A 13,214-nucleotide genomic window follows, 5' to 3' on the forward strand; every position below is an offset into this window, starting at 1 on the left:
AATGCACGTTGATATGGCGTTCTCACTGCAACAATACTATTCAGAAAGAACTGAAACATTTATTTGATTATTTTGATAATAGTTTTTATTATAGGTTTTTCTGATACAGGAAAGGTCATGAGATGACTTTCCAGCTTTACTGGTGGAGGAAGACACTTAATGTCACTTTATGTAATAGTTTAGGCACGAGCAGAGACTTGAGATCTACCGGCCTTCTGTCAGCTAGCTTGGATGCTTGATAGCTTCTTCTAAAGCAATTATATACAAATCCATTCAATGGAAAAATACATTGTCAAAATTTTCAAAAATGAGTTAAATAAGGATACCTACATTTATTCAACGAATAAAAGACTTGCTATCTGCAAACTTATTTCATAACTTTCAAGTTTAATATTTTGGTAATTTTCTTCCGTTGACGTGCTTGGTGACTTCTTTCAATCAGAAACTCTATTTCACATTATTAATAAACTAACACTGTATGGGCTAAAATAGTTATTAAAATCTATAAAGTAGACGTGTATCTATTCACATAACGCCTTTATTTCATGACAAACTATTATTTTTACTGGCAAACATCTTATAACATCATTCAAACTGGGCAATACAGTAAAGGTATTCTTCAAATTCATACTTAAATAAAAATAACTCAATATGAAAGGGATTTTACAGTCACTTTTGTTTGTTTGTTTCATGTTACGCCTTTTCCCAACAGTATTTCAGTCATATAGGCGGTTAGTTTCCTAACCATCGTTCCCGGAGAGTTACACCAGTACTAGACTACCTTCCTCCTTGCTAAACTACCAAAGCATCTCCCGGGGATCGAACCCACACCAGAGAGGTAAATGGATTAGAAATCATCGACTCTAACCCCTCAACTACTTGATATAATGTGAAATATAATACGAAATATAACATGCTTCTTGCTGGTTTGACAATTGAGCTTTTTTTTAACGTTTTAAGTCAATTGTCATGAAAACAACTAATTGATATTCATACGATATTTGAAGACAAAGCAAGTAGCTGTTGATAACTTCTTCTTATTTTGCCAACAACTGAAATTCTTGTTCACACCTTTATCTACCTATTGTCTTATGTCAATAAGAAAAAAAATATTAATCTGTACTATCTAATGTCAAATTATCCTCAAAATACAGAGAGCATCGTTTCGGATCTGAATGAATAACTCTTTTTGTCGGTGTATCAAAGTCAAAATGGATATATCTGTATAAATTTCGTGCATAATTGTAAATTAGTCTACAATTGAAGGTTTCTCATACCATAATTAATTATGCTGATAGTAACACCAAAACTACGACAGAATAATATACTCAACATCACTAATTCCGCGTCATCACTTATTTCACGGTAATGGCTATTTTCATGTGACCAGTGTTAAAATGGTCTGAATTGACATATTTTATTCATACACCTAAACAACAAAGTTTTTGTGCAAAATATTTTAAATCTCTAGCTTTTTGCGTAAAATAGAACAACATTTTACAAATATCTGCAAAAGGCAACAATAGTCCATTAAATTTATGCATATGTCTGAAACAATCATCATTTTCTTGATGTTCTTGTTTGTTGCAAAAATAAATTTTACACCATTTCCGCGATTTAAATGATGACATACTGTTTTCAAAATGGCCGACATATGATCTACGTCTGGCCCATTAAAACTGATTTTGACTAAATATATTTTTGTTTCCTTGTGTCATGCAGCAGAATATGTTACAGCTCATGACAATTTTTGTACCATACGTTTCATTTGTTGTTTTCTTTCTTGTTCAAATGGTTAAGTACCGTGAACTAAGAGGAGCACAGTATAGTATATATTTATATATAGCAGATATAAAATTGTTCAAGAACAAAAACTAATATTTGAAATACTTTAGGAAACAGTTTCCATTCTTAATAACACAATGAGAAATAATGTCAATGAGAAATAATGTATCATTTATAAATATATACATGTATATATCGTATATAAATTGAACCTCAAATATCAGAATCGAAACCAGGATTGTATTGTTATTAGATGGATACACATAAACAACGATACAGATTAGCAATTTATGTATTCAAATTCACATAATTTCGTATCATAATTATGTAAATAGTTACTATCCATGATATCAGACAAATAGCTTATTTAATTATTTGGGAAAAAAAGAATAAAATATGCGTTTTGAATAATTTATTATGTTGATTGAAGAGAAATATATTTACAAATAAATTTAACGATAATCTTCAAAACAAACAAATATAAAATCATCGATAGGAGAAGTAATAATTGTATCAATATTCCATTAACAAAACAAATAGCACTTTATCTATACGCACTGAATAACGTTTTAAAATAAAACTTTAGAAACATTTACATTTACTTTCCATCAAAATTTAAAAAAGAAACACAGCTGCTGAAATAATCTAAATATTTAAACAGAACAGGCAATCGTTAAGATCAAAATGCACTACACATGTATGTCAGATAACATGCATATCACGTTCCAAGCTATATCTTTATAAAATGTATTGTTTATGTTCATGTTTTTGTGGCTTCCATTCAGAATTTCAATAATTCAATGGGTTAAATCCAAAAGGAAAATGTTTCTCTTGTGTCTGCAGTCTTCAACTGTTTCCAATCGTCATCAAAGAAACAACAGTTGCATTCTTGTGGGGCCCCAACAAAGTATCGAAATGCATTTTCCTTCTTTTTCAGAACCCATGATGTAAATATTCATCTGAAAAAAATATTAAGAAACGTAAAGTATATATTATCTTGAGGAAAAATATATTGGATAAAATCTACTTAATTTCAATAAATATTCATAAAGAGCCTACCTTAGGAACAATTAGGTACAATGACCATAAAATAATATATACAAAATAAAATATTATTTAATACATCACAAGTATAAATAATAAAATTAATGTTATGCATTTTAATCACAAAAATGTCTAAAAATATAGCTTAACCCTTTCGCTGCCAGAGGGTTATTGTTTTATTGTTCACTTATTTGCCAGAGGATTTTCTAAGAAATTACTATATTAATAATTAATATAATTAGTATTATTTGTTATTAGTATTATAATAATTATATATGTTTCCAAATCTGTTAGTATAATAATAATTATTGTCGATCGTATAATTTTCTTTATATTTGTTATTATTTTTTTATTATGATTATTAATTTATTATTATTACTATCAATATTATAGAAACGGCTTAAGCCGTCCATATGGCAAATACGCCGAAAATAACAGGGTCCCTATGGCAGTGAAAGGGTTAAGAAACCTAATAAATGCATGTCCACTAAGCTAGTTAACATTTCTCAAAAGAATATTAATTTTTGCCTTTTATTTGAAATTGTATACATAACTACCAAACATTTAAGATATAACAGTAAACTATACATATATTCAAGTTTTATTTATCTAATGAAATGAATATACATTCTCTTTATATGCAATTAAAATTAATATATGGTTGATTTTAAACAAAACGTTTTTTCTTCTACATGAAGTTGTACTGTTTTATTATTAATGTCTTGGGGGAAATGAAGTCACCTTTTTGTTTGCTTCATTCACTGCATGTATACTTTTTATTCACTGCATGTATAATTCTAAATTCATCTAACATGAAATACAATTATGGAAATGTGATTAAAATATGCAGCTATGGTATGTAACTTAAAGGCCGCAGTTTTAACGTCTATTTTTATAGAAATCTAAATGAGCATATTTTTATACATAATAATTCATTTTCCTATTTGAGTAGGACAGATCACATTATTTTCTTAAAATTTTTGTTTTTAAGAAAAAGAACGAAATAGCATTTTGTTATTTAAAACAAAGTAAAATATATTGGTTTAGATTTTTTCTAATGATATTATCAACTTTGGTAAAGAAAATGAATCCAAATTTTCAATTTTGTCACAGAAAAAATCAATTTATGCTTCTCCCCTGCATTTAAATGACTGTGTTCTTTTAATAAACAAAAAAGTGGAATGAAAAAATGGAAGATATCAAGATTGCAATTATTGTTGTTCTTTTTTGGTTTCAATATTTGATTAATTATTAAGATGCAGACCTTTAAATTCAACAAAAAATAATTAAACTTAACATTTTCTAAGATATAAATCTAAACAAATTGTTTTTATTTTGTTTTAGATTTGTTGCTGAAAATGCATTAATAAAAACATTAATTTTCTGTCAGCATAGCATTTATGACTTTACTTATAGTTTAATAGCTTAAAGCTGCACGCCTGCAGATAAGCCAAAATAGTTTAAGAAAATGAAAATTGAGAAAAATGTACTAATATTTCAAGAAAGGTAAAAACAATCAAGATCAATGTTAAAGTTTACATGTTATTTGCGATTTAAGACTGATTTTGCAGTATTTAATCACCATATTTCTACTGCATTACTAACGCAGTAAGGGCTTTTTTGCACATTTTGACCTCTTCTTGGTTATTTGCACGGATTGTAAGTGCCAATTGCAATATGTAAATAACTTTATTTGTTCACCTCACAATATTTTACTGTCAAATACATTATCAAAATATTAATGTCAATTTAAAAATTATTCTTGTGAAATAACAGCAGAGTTATTGTTTTCTTTATGACATACCATAATTGTAAATAAATACTAATTTACAAACCATATCAAAATTGTATTTTTTTTAAGAAATCATTAACATAAATATGTGACAGACTGTAAGTTGAAATGAATATTTTTGAAATCGTTTAATAATGATTAAATATTACAATATAAATTACATTTTCAAAACTGTTAGACTGAAAATATATACTGAAATATCTTCCATGATGGAAAGTGTATAAATATGTATTTTTATATTAAAAGATAAAATGTTAACTTATAAACAATTTATGTATAGAAAAGTATTCACTTCTTTACTTTTTTCAGTTTATTTTTATTTTTTGATAAAAAAAAACTTGTAGATATTCTGAAATAAAACGTGTATTTGTTTTGAAATTCTACATTTTACATCCTATAAATTGGAAAAGTGCATTTTAACATATTTGTGAAATTGTTGACTTTGTTTGTCAACTAACACAATAAATAATTTTATCAACATTTTTCAAATAATGTTGTATATGTTGAAATACTCTATGAATTACATGTTTACTTTTGCACATTTGTTTACGATTCATTATTGTTTTAATTTAATAATATAATATATCAAAATGCATGTGACAACTATTTGATGTCCAATAATGAATATTTATACTTTATAATATTCGATGTATTTAGTAATGAAAACTTCATAATATTCCGTTATTAAAATTGTATATTTGTGGTATTCTATTAATGAAAATGTTTATTTCCTGATATTCTATATTTGCTACCTCACTTTTTTGTAATGTTAATTTCCAATAGACCAATGCCAATTATTCGTACTGTTAATTCAAGTGAACCATGTGACTTAAAATATTGTACTGTTACATACATGTATTAAACAGTACTTTTACACAAATAAAACCTATAGAAACAGTGTCCCAATGGAGTATTTATTCGTCGGGTAACAGTATTTTTCTCAGGGAGGTATTTGTATTGTTACTCACAAACCAATGTGTTATTCATAAAATATCCTATGAGCATAAATATCTATTTTCAAAGATATTTGTTTTTGACTAGTATCTAGATTCTACTATCATACTTAGTATAAATGAAGATGAAAATAACTTGTTTTTAATTAAATGAAATTGTAATCTTTCTGATAATAATTTGACCATCAATTCTTTTGGCATTCTATAAATAATAAAACAAAGAATTATATATAATATTCATTGAATAAACTTAAATAGTCTTTAATATTTGATAAACAAGGATGTATAAGTGAAACACTATATTTTACCATCTGTACTTTACAATCTAGAAATTTGAATGAATATTTTTAAACATTTTTGCATTTAAAGTATGAAAACAAACAGCTTTTAATTTGATATTGAGAAAATAAAAACACAAAATTCAATGCATCTATTCTTTGTTGCAGTCTGTATGTTAAAACCCATTGTTTACAATCTATCAGTTTTAATATTCCACAAATGAAAAAATTGAAATTTTCAATTAACTAACAATAAAACCTTAACTATTTGACAATCTTTATTTTATCTAGCAATACATTTTAACATTCTAAAGACGACAATGAAATGGTTTTCTACAATAGATGAAAATATAAACTTTCTGAAATTCCATAAGTTCTTCACAGTTACTTAATGGAAGTAATTAAATTTAAATAATCTGAAAATAGAAAATAGGAATGGTTTTATTTTAATTTTGTTCATTAAAAACGTATACTTTATGACAATCTTCATTTAATCATATATAAATTGAAAATGTATAGTTTTGTAATATTCTATTAAAGTGAATACAATGAAAAAAAAAATCAATTAATATTTCAAATATTGATAAAACAATAGAAATGTATCACTTGGAAATTCTTATAAATGTAACATTTGCATGATGAATAATAATATTTTGTTCTAGAATATTTTATTATCTGCTATATAAATATAATATCGGATCATGAATCCCACACTTGCCAACAACTTCCATGTATAATTTTTTCATGGTTCGTTAATATGCCTAATAATACTACAAACGTAACTATTCATGAAATTACATACCCTCCATTATATACCAAATCACTTAAATAATAAAACTGTTTTGTTTTAAATAATCTATAAATGAAAATAAAAATTAAAATATGTTTTACAAATTTACAAAGGAAAGGTATACCTCCTGATAAACTTTATTTGACAATATATATATTGTATGACATTCTTTAAATAAAAGTTTATATATTTCATTATTCAATAACTGAAAATGAGTAGTTAAAAATAATCTGTCATTAAAAATATAAACCTCAACAACCTGTATTTAACCATCACTACATTTGTTATTTCTACAAATGACAATGGATAGTTCTAGATGTTCTATGAATGAAAAAAAATATTTAAAATTCTAAAAATTAAAATGAATACTATCTTATATTCTATTTTAACAATATATTTTTTAAAGCTAGCTATATTACATACTTCTTATGAAAATAAATGTTCTTAATATTCTTTAAATGACAATTAATAGCTTTTTACAAATCTATTAATAGAAAATAATTAATATACTTCAATATTCTATAACTTAAAATGTACTGTTTCTGTCATTCTGTCTTTGACAATGTACAATGTTTTGCGTTTAATAGCTAAACCAAATTGCATAATTTTCACTATTTTATATTTGTAAATGTATATTTAACAATGATCTATTCTAATGTAGCAGTACACACTCTCAAGTTTTCAACATTAAGGAATATATTATATATTTTTAATATTCTTCAGGTGAAAAGGTACAATTTTCATTATCATATAATTCAAAAGTATAAATTGTACAATGAATATTTTAAAACAATAAATGAAATACAATTTATAAACTAAAAATGTATATTTTATCATTCAATGTTTTAAAAGGTAAAGTTTTCATAATATTTTGTAATTGAAAAAGTATACTTAATCATTGTTGTTAATGGATACTTTTGAGCATACCATTCTTACAAAATGAATGCTTAACAACATTTTATAAATCAAGCATATGAGCTTGACATTCTATTAGTGACAACCCATTCTCACCTATATTCCATCAGTTTTAAACATCAGTTACATGAAAATGAATAGTTTTTATTAAACACTATATAAAATTTTAAAATATCTGATATTCCACATAATGGCTATGTATATATTTTTTATATTCCAAAATAACAATGAATGATTATTAATAGTCTATGAATAAAAATAAATAGTTTTTATATTCATTACATGAAGAAAATACCATTATTACCATCAGTTCTTCATATTCTATAAATGAAATTAATAGATTTTTATAGTTTCAAATGAAAATTAAGAACTATTTTATTTTTCTATAAATGAAAATGTAAACTTTCTGCCAATCTATATTTGGCAAACTATACTTTACATTCTATAACTGAGATTACTATAATTTGTAATATTCTATAAAAGAAATCAAGTACATGAAGTTTTAAACAACTTTAATAAAAATATTTTCAATATTTTACAAATAAGAAGTAAACTGCCTGACAATTTTTATTGTCTTACATTCTAAAAATAAATATTTCTAATTCTAAATATTATATCAATGAATTTAAGTTAAGCAGTTTAAAATCATCTGTCAGTGAAAATCTGAACTTTGTGACATATTGTATTTAACCATATATACCTTTCTTTAACTCTAAAATGACAATCAATAAAAATAAATATATTTCTAAATATCCCTGTAATAAAATGTATACTTTTTTATATATTCTTATATATTATTTTAATTAATATAGGTCTAGGCCTTGAAATTCTAAAGAATATGATTCTCTACGTTTTCCATATAATATCTAAAGATTCTGTGAAATCATAGTTTATTAAAATGCTTTTCTGATGAAATTGAATTTTATATAGCTTTAACAAATCTATAAATAGAAAATAATGAATAAAATCTAAGATCCTTTTAATCAAAATTCTGATATTCTGATATTCCATGTTCACGGTTGTGTATTCAATAGCTTAATGTAAATGCATATTTTTTAATGTTCTGTTTTTGAAAATTTAATATTTAGTAATTAATTATTACAAGTACATAGCTTTTTTATATGTTTATGTTTACATTTTAACATTCTTTAAGTGAAAATGTACAATTTTCATTATTATATAATTGAAATGTACAACTACAAAAATAGTTTTTCAGAACGAAAATGTATATTTTTACACCCAATGATTTACACAGTAAAGTTTTCATTATATTCTTGTAAATACACTCTTAGCAATAAATTATTATTGTTAATAAATACTTTTGAACATACCATTCTTAAAAATAAATGTTTCACAGCATTTTATAAAAAAGAGAACAGGAATTTGAAAGAGGTTTTTCTTAAACAAAACATTGCTGTTAGGTTTATTTGTTAAGAGCACTATATTTTTGTATATGCATGTATATTCTATAAATAATCTAAACTATCTATTAAATGTTTTGTAATCTAATAAATATGACAGTAAAATGTTGTTTACATATTGTATGCAGCTGAAATCAACAGCAGTCTTAAATTTAAAATGATTAAACATATTAATATAATATATTCTTTAATACTTTATCTCTTGTTTATGTATAAGATGCATGCTATTTTAATTGGTTTGTTAAATTTCTATGTATATGGAAAATTGGAATATGGCAAGAATATGAAAGCATAAACTAGTAATGTGACCATGGTGAAAATAATGATGAAGATTCCTTATGAGTACTCTATCATATTTGTGTATTCATTGCTCTTGATAGGGCTTATTGTTTTGGGCTTATATTTTCTTCTTCATATTTTATACAATTATTGAGATACCTTTTTATCTAGAAAATTGCATAAATGAATTTTTCAATTCGGTGTCTTATTGATACTGAAATATAGTTTATAAATAATTAATAAATCAATGTAATATTTATTTTGACATTATTTTATTTGTTACAATATACATTAAAACAATTGATTACATATTTAGCACATGTAGATTTCACATGGAATGCTTGTATGTATTTTCTTTAACTAAATGCATAAATTTATTGAAATCTAGGAAATTTTCAGATTTTTTATTGAAATCTTTAGAATTTTCAGATTTTAACTTTTTATTACCTTTTAAGTATACTTTAATTCAGTTTTATTTGTACACATACAAAAATCTAACATGTAAGCATGTATTCAAAGGATTTCAAGATACATAAAGAATTATTACATTGTTCAACATAGAGAAATATCATACTGTAACAATATAAAATTTCATTTTATAATATATAACATGAAGTATATAATTTATTATATAAAAGTATTAAACTGTAATAGGTCAGTATTAAAGATATATTATGCTCAAATGAGATATTTGAAATACTGATAATTTCTTTGCAATCTTTTTTAAGTGTAAACACAGTACACACATAGAAGAAATTCAAAATAATGAGAAGAAATGATGCATTTCAAAATAATACACTCAATATAAATACACAGTGTGAATACATAGTGCTTTTATAAAACTGGCAGTTTTTTTTAAATAAATGATCACACAAACTTGACCAGTGATAGAGAATACAGCTTCCCAAACAATGTTTGTGCATTCTCCTTTACAAATTAGACATATGCAGTAAGAATTTCCTAGATTTTTATCATTTTTGCACTAACAATATTTTACCTAAATATGAGCATAGTATCTTTAAAGCTTCATTTTATTATTTTGATTAAAAATCAAAACAGATGAATTATTGTTGCACATAATATGTTTGTTGCCATTTCATTCTCATAAAAGATTCACTGATTTAATTATATGAATTTGATATACATGTAGATATTTGAGGGTGATGCATGATGTTTACTAAAAGATGGCATACTAAAAGTCAAAAAGTTTCAAAAAAAATGAAAATCAACAACAAAAAGTGCAAGAAGTTTTTGAATTCTGATTTATCACAAAGTAATATACTTTGAATAAATATTGAATAACTTTTTGTGTTATAGTGGAATATTGCTTTAGTTCTAAAGGCATTTCTTTTCCAAACTCTATATATATTAGAGTGTTTTAAAACTTCATATTATCTTGTTATGATTTTGAAAAATATACAAGGTTACATAACGGAAACATTTCAATTGTAGAATATTAAAAAAGCTATCATTTTCTTTTGCAAAAATGAAATGTATGCAAATTAGTGTAGAAAAGTACACTTCTTTCAAAGTTATATACACTTACTTTGATAAAATGCTTATAGATGTGATTTATTGATTAATGTTGAACATGTTGAACGAAAGTAAATATATTTTCAAATATATTATGTTGAAATGTTAACATTTTATTAGTCAATTCATGTATTTTCACATACATGTATATTACATTTAGAAGAATACATTTTTGATTACATAATGTAAAAATGCTAATATAAATTTTAGATTATTTATAGAATATACATGCATATACAAAAATATAGTGCTCTTAACAAATAAACCTAACAGCAATGTTTTGTTTAAGAAAACCTCTTTTAAATTCCTGTTCTCTTTTTTATCAAATGCTGTGAAACATTTATTTTTAAGAATGGTATGTTCAAAAGTATTTATTAACAATAATAATTTATTACTAAGAGTGTATTGACAAGTTTATAATGAAAACTTTATTGTGTAATTCATTGGGTGTAAAAATATACATTTTCGTTCTGAAAAACTATTTTTGTAGTTGAACATTTCAATCATATAATAATGAAAATTGTACATTTTCACTTAAAAAATGTTAAAATGTATACATAAACAAATAAAAAAGCTATGTACTTGTAATAATTAATTACTGAATATTAAATTTTCAAATACAGAACATTAAAAAATATGCATTTACATTAAGCTATTGATATGAACATGGAATATCAGAATATCAGACTTTTGATTAAAAGGATCTTAGATTTTATTCATTATTTTCTATTTATAGATTTGTAAAAGCTATATAAGATTCAATTTCATAGGAAAAGCATTTTAATGAACTATAATTTCACAGAATCTTTAGATATTATATGGAAAACATGTAAAAATGTATACATAAACAAATAAAAAAAGCTATGTACTTGTAATAATTATTTACTGAATAATAAATTTTCAAGTACAGAACATTAAAAAATATGCATTTACATTAAGCTATTGAATACACAACCATGAACATGGAATATCAGAATATCAGAATTTTGATTAAAAGGATCTTAGATTTTATTCATTATTTTCTATTTATAAATTTGTAAAAGCTATATAAAATTCAATTTCATAGGAAAAGCATTTTAATAAACTACAATTTCACAGAATCTTTAGATATTATATGGAAAACTTAGAGAAACATATTCTTTAGAACTTCTACGCCTAGACCTATATTAATTAAAATAATATATAAGAATATATTAGAAAGTATACATTTTATTACAGGGATATTTAGAAATATATTCATTTTTATTGATTGTGTCATTTTAGAATTGAAGAAAGGTATTGATAGTTAAATAAAATATGTCACAAAGCTCAGATTTTCATTGACAGCTGATTTTAAACTTCTTAACTTAAATTCATTGATAGAATATTTAGAATTAGAAATATTTATTTTTAGAATGTAAGACAGTACAGATTGTCAAATAAAAATTGTCAGGCAGTTTACTTCTTATTCAATATTTATTCAAAGTATATTACTTTGTGATAAATCAGAATTCAAAAACGTCTTGCACTTTTTGTTGTTGATTTTCATTTCTTTGAAACCTTTTGACTTCTAGTATGCCATCTTTTAGTAAACATCATGCATCACCCTCAAATACTGCAAATAATATATAATTAATATATCTACATGCATATCAAATTCATGTAATAAAATCAGTGACTCTTTTATGAGAATGAAAGGCAACAAACAAATTATGTGTAACAATAATTCATCTCTTTTGATTTTTGATCAATCAAACGAAGCTTTAAATGTACTAAGCTCATATTTAGGTAAAATATTTTTATTGCAAAAAATTATAGAAATCTAGGAAATTCTTACTGCATATGTCTTATTTGTATAATAGAATGCACAAACAATGTTTGGGAAGCTGTATTCTCTATCACTGGTCCAGTTTGTGTGGTCCTATATTTAAAAAAAAACTGCCAGTTTTATAATGGCACTATGCATTAATACTGTGTCTTCATTTAGAGTGTATTATTTTGAAATGCATCATTTCTTCTCTGTGTGTACTCACATGACTTTTTATTTACACTTTAAAAAAGACTGTATAGAAATTATTAGTATTTTCAAATATCTCATTTGAGCATAATATATCTTTAATATTGACCTATTACAGTTTAAAGCTTGTTCTATAATAAATTATATACTTTATGCTTTATATTATAAAAAAGAAATTTTATATTATTACAGTATGATATTTCTCTATGTTGAACAATGTAATAAATATTTATGTCTCTTGAAATCCTTTTAATACATGCTTACATGTTAGATTTTTGTATGTGTACAAATAAAACTAATTAATGTGATCTATACTTTATATTTAATAAACAGTTACAATCTGAAAATAAAAGAAATCTGAAAATTTCCTAGATTTCAATAAATCTATGCATTTAATTAAAGAAAATACATACAAGCTTTTCATGTGA

The 13,214-nt window shown here is 24.1% G+C and overlaps 1 long non-coding RNA gene across 1 annotated transcript; it reads right to left on the reverse strand.

Moving 5' to 3' along the window:
• Positions 1-2,182: 2,182 nt before the first annotated feature.
• On the reverse strand, positions 2,183-12,416 carry LOC132727271 (uncharacterized). Its single transcript, XR_009625322.1, has 2 exons — positions 12,264-12,416; positions 2,183-2,744 (listed from the first exon to the last, which is right to left on the reverse strand). It is a non-coding gene; the product is annotated as an uncharacterized LOC132727271 (long non-coding RNA).
• Positions 12,417-13,214: the final 798 nt, after the last annotated feature.

Source organism: Ruditapes philippinarum, unplaced genomic scaffold (assembly GCF_026571515.1).
Source record: "Ruditapes philippinarum isolate M1 unplaced genomic scaffold, ASM2657151v2 ctg756_1_1_1_1, whole genome shotgun sequence".
NCBI lineage: Eukaryota > Metazoa > Mollusca > Bivalvia > Venerida > Veneridae > Ruditapes > Ruditapes philippinarum.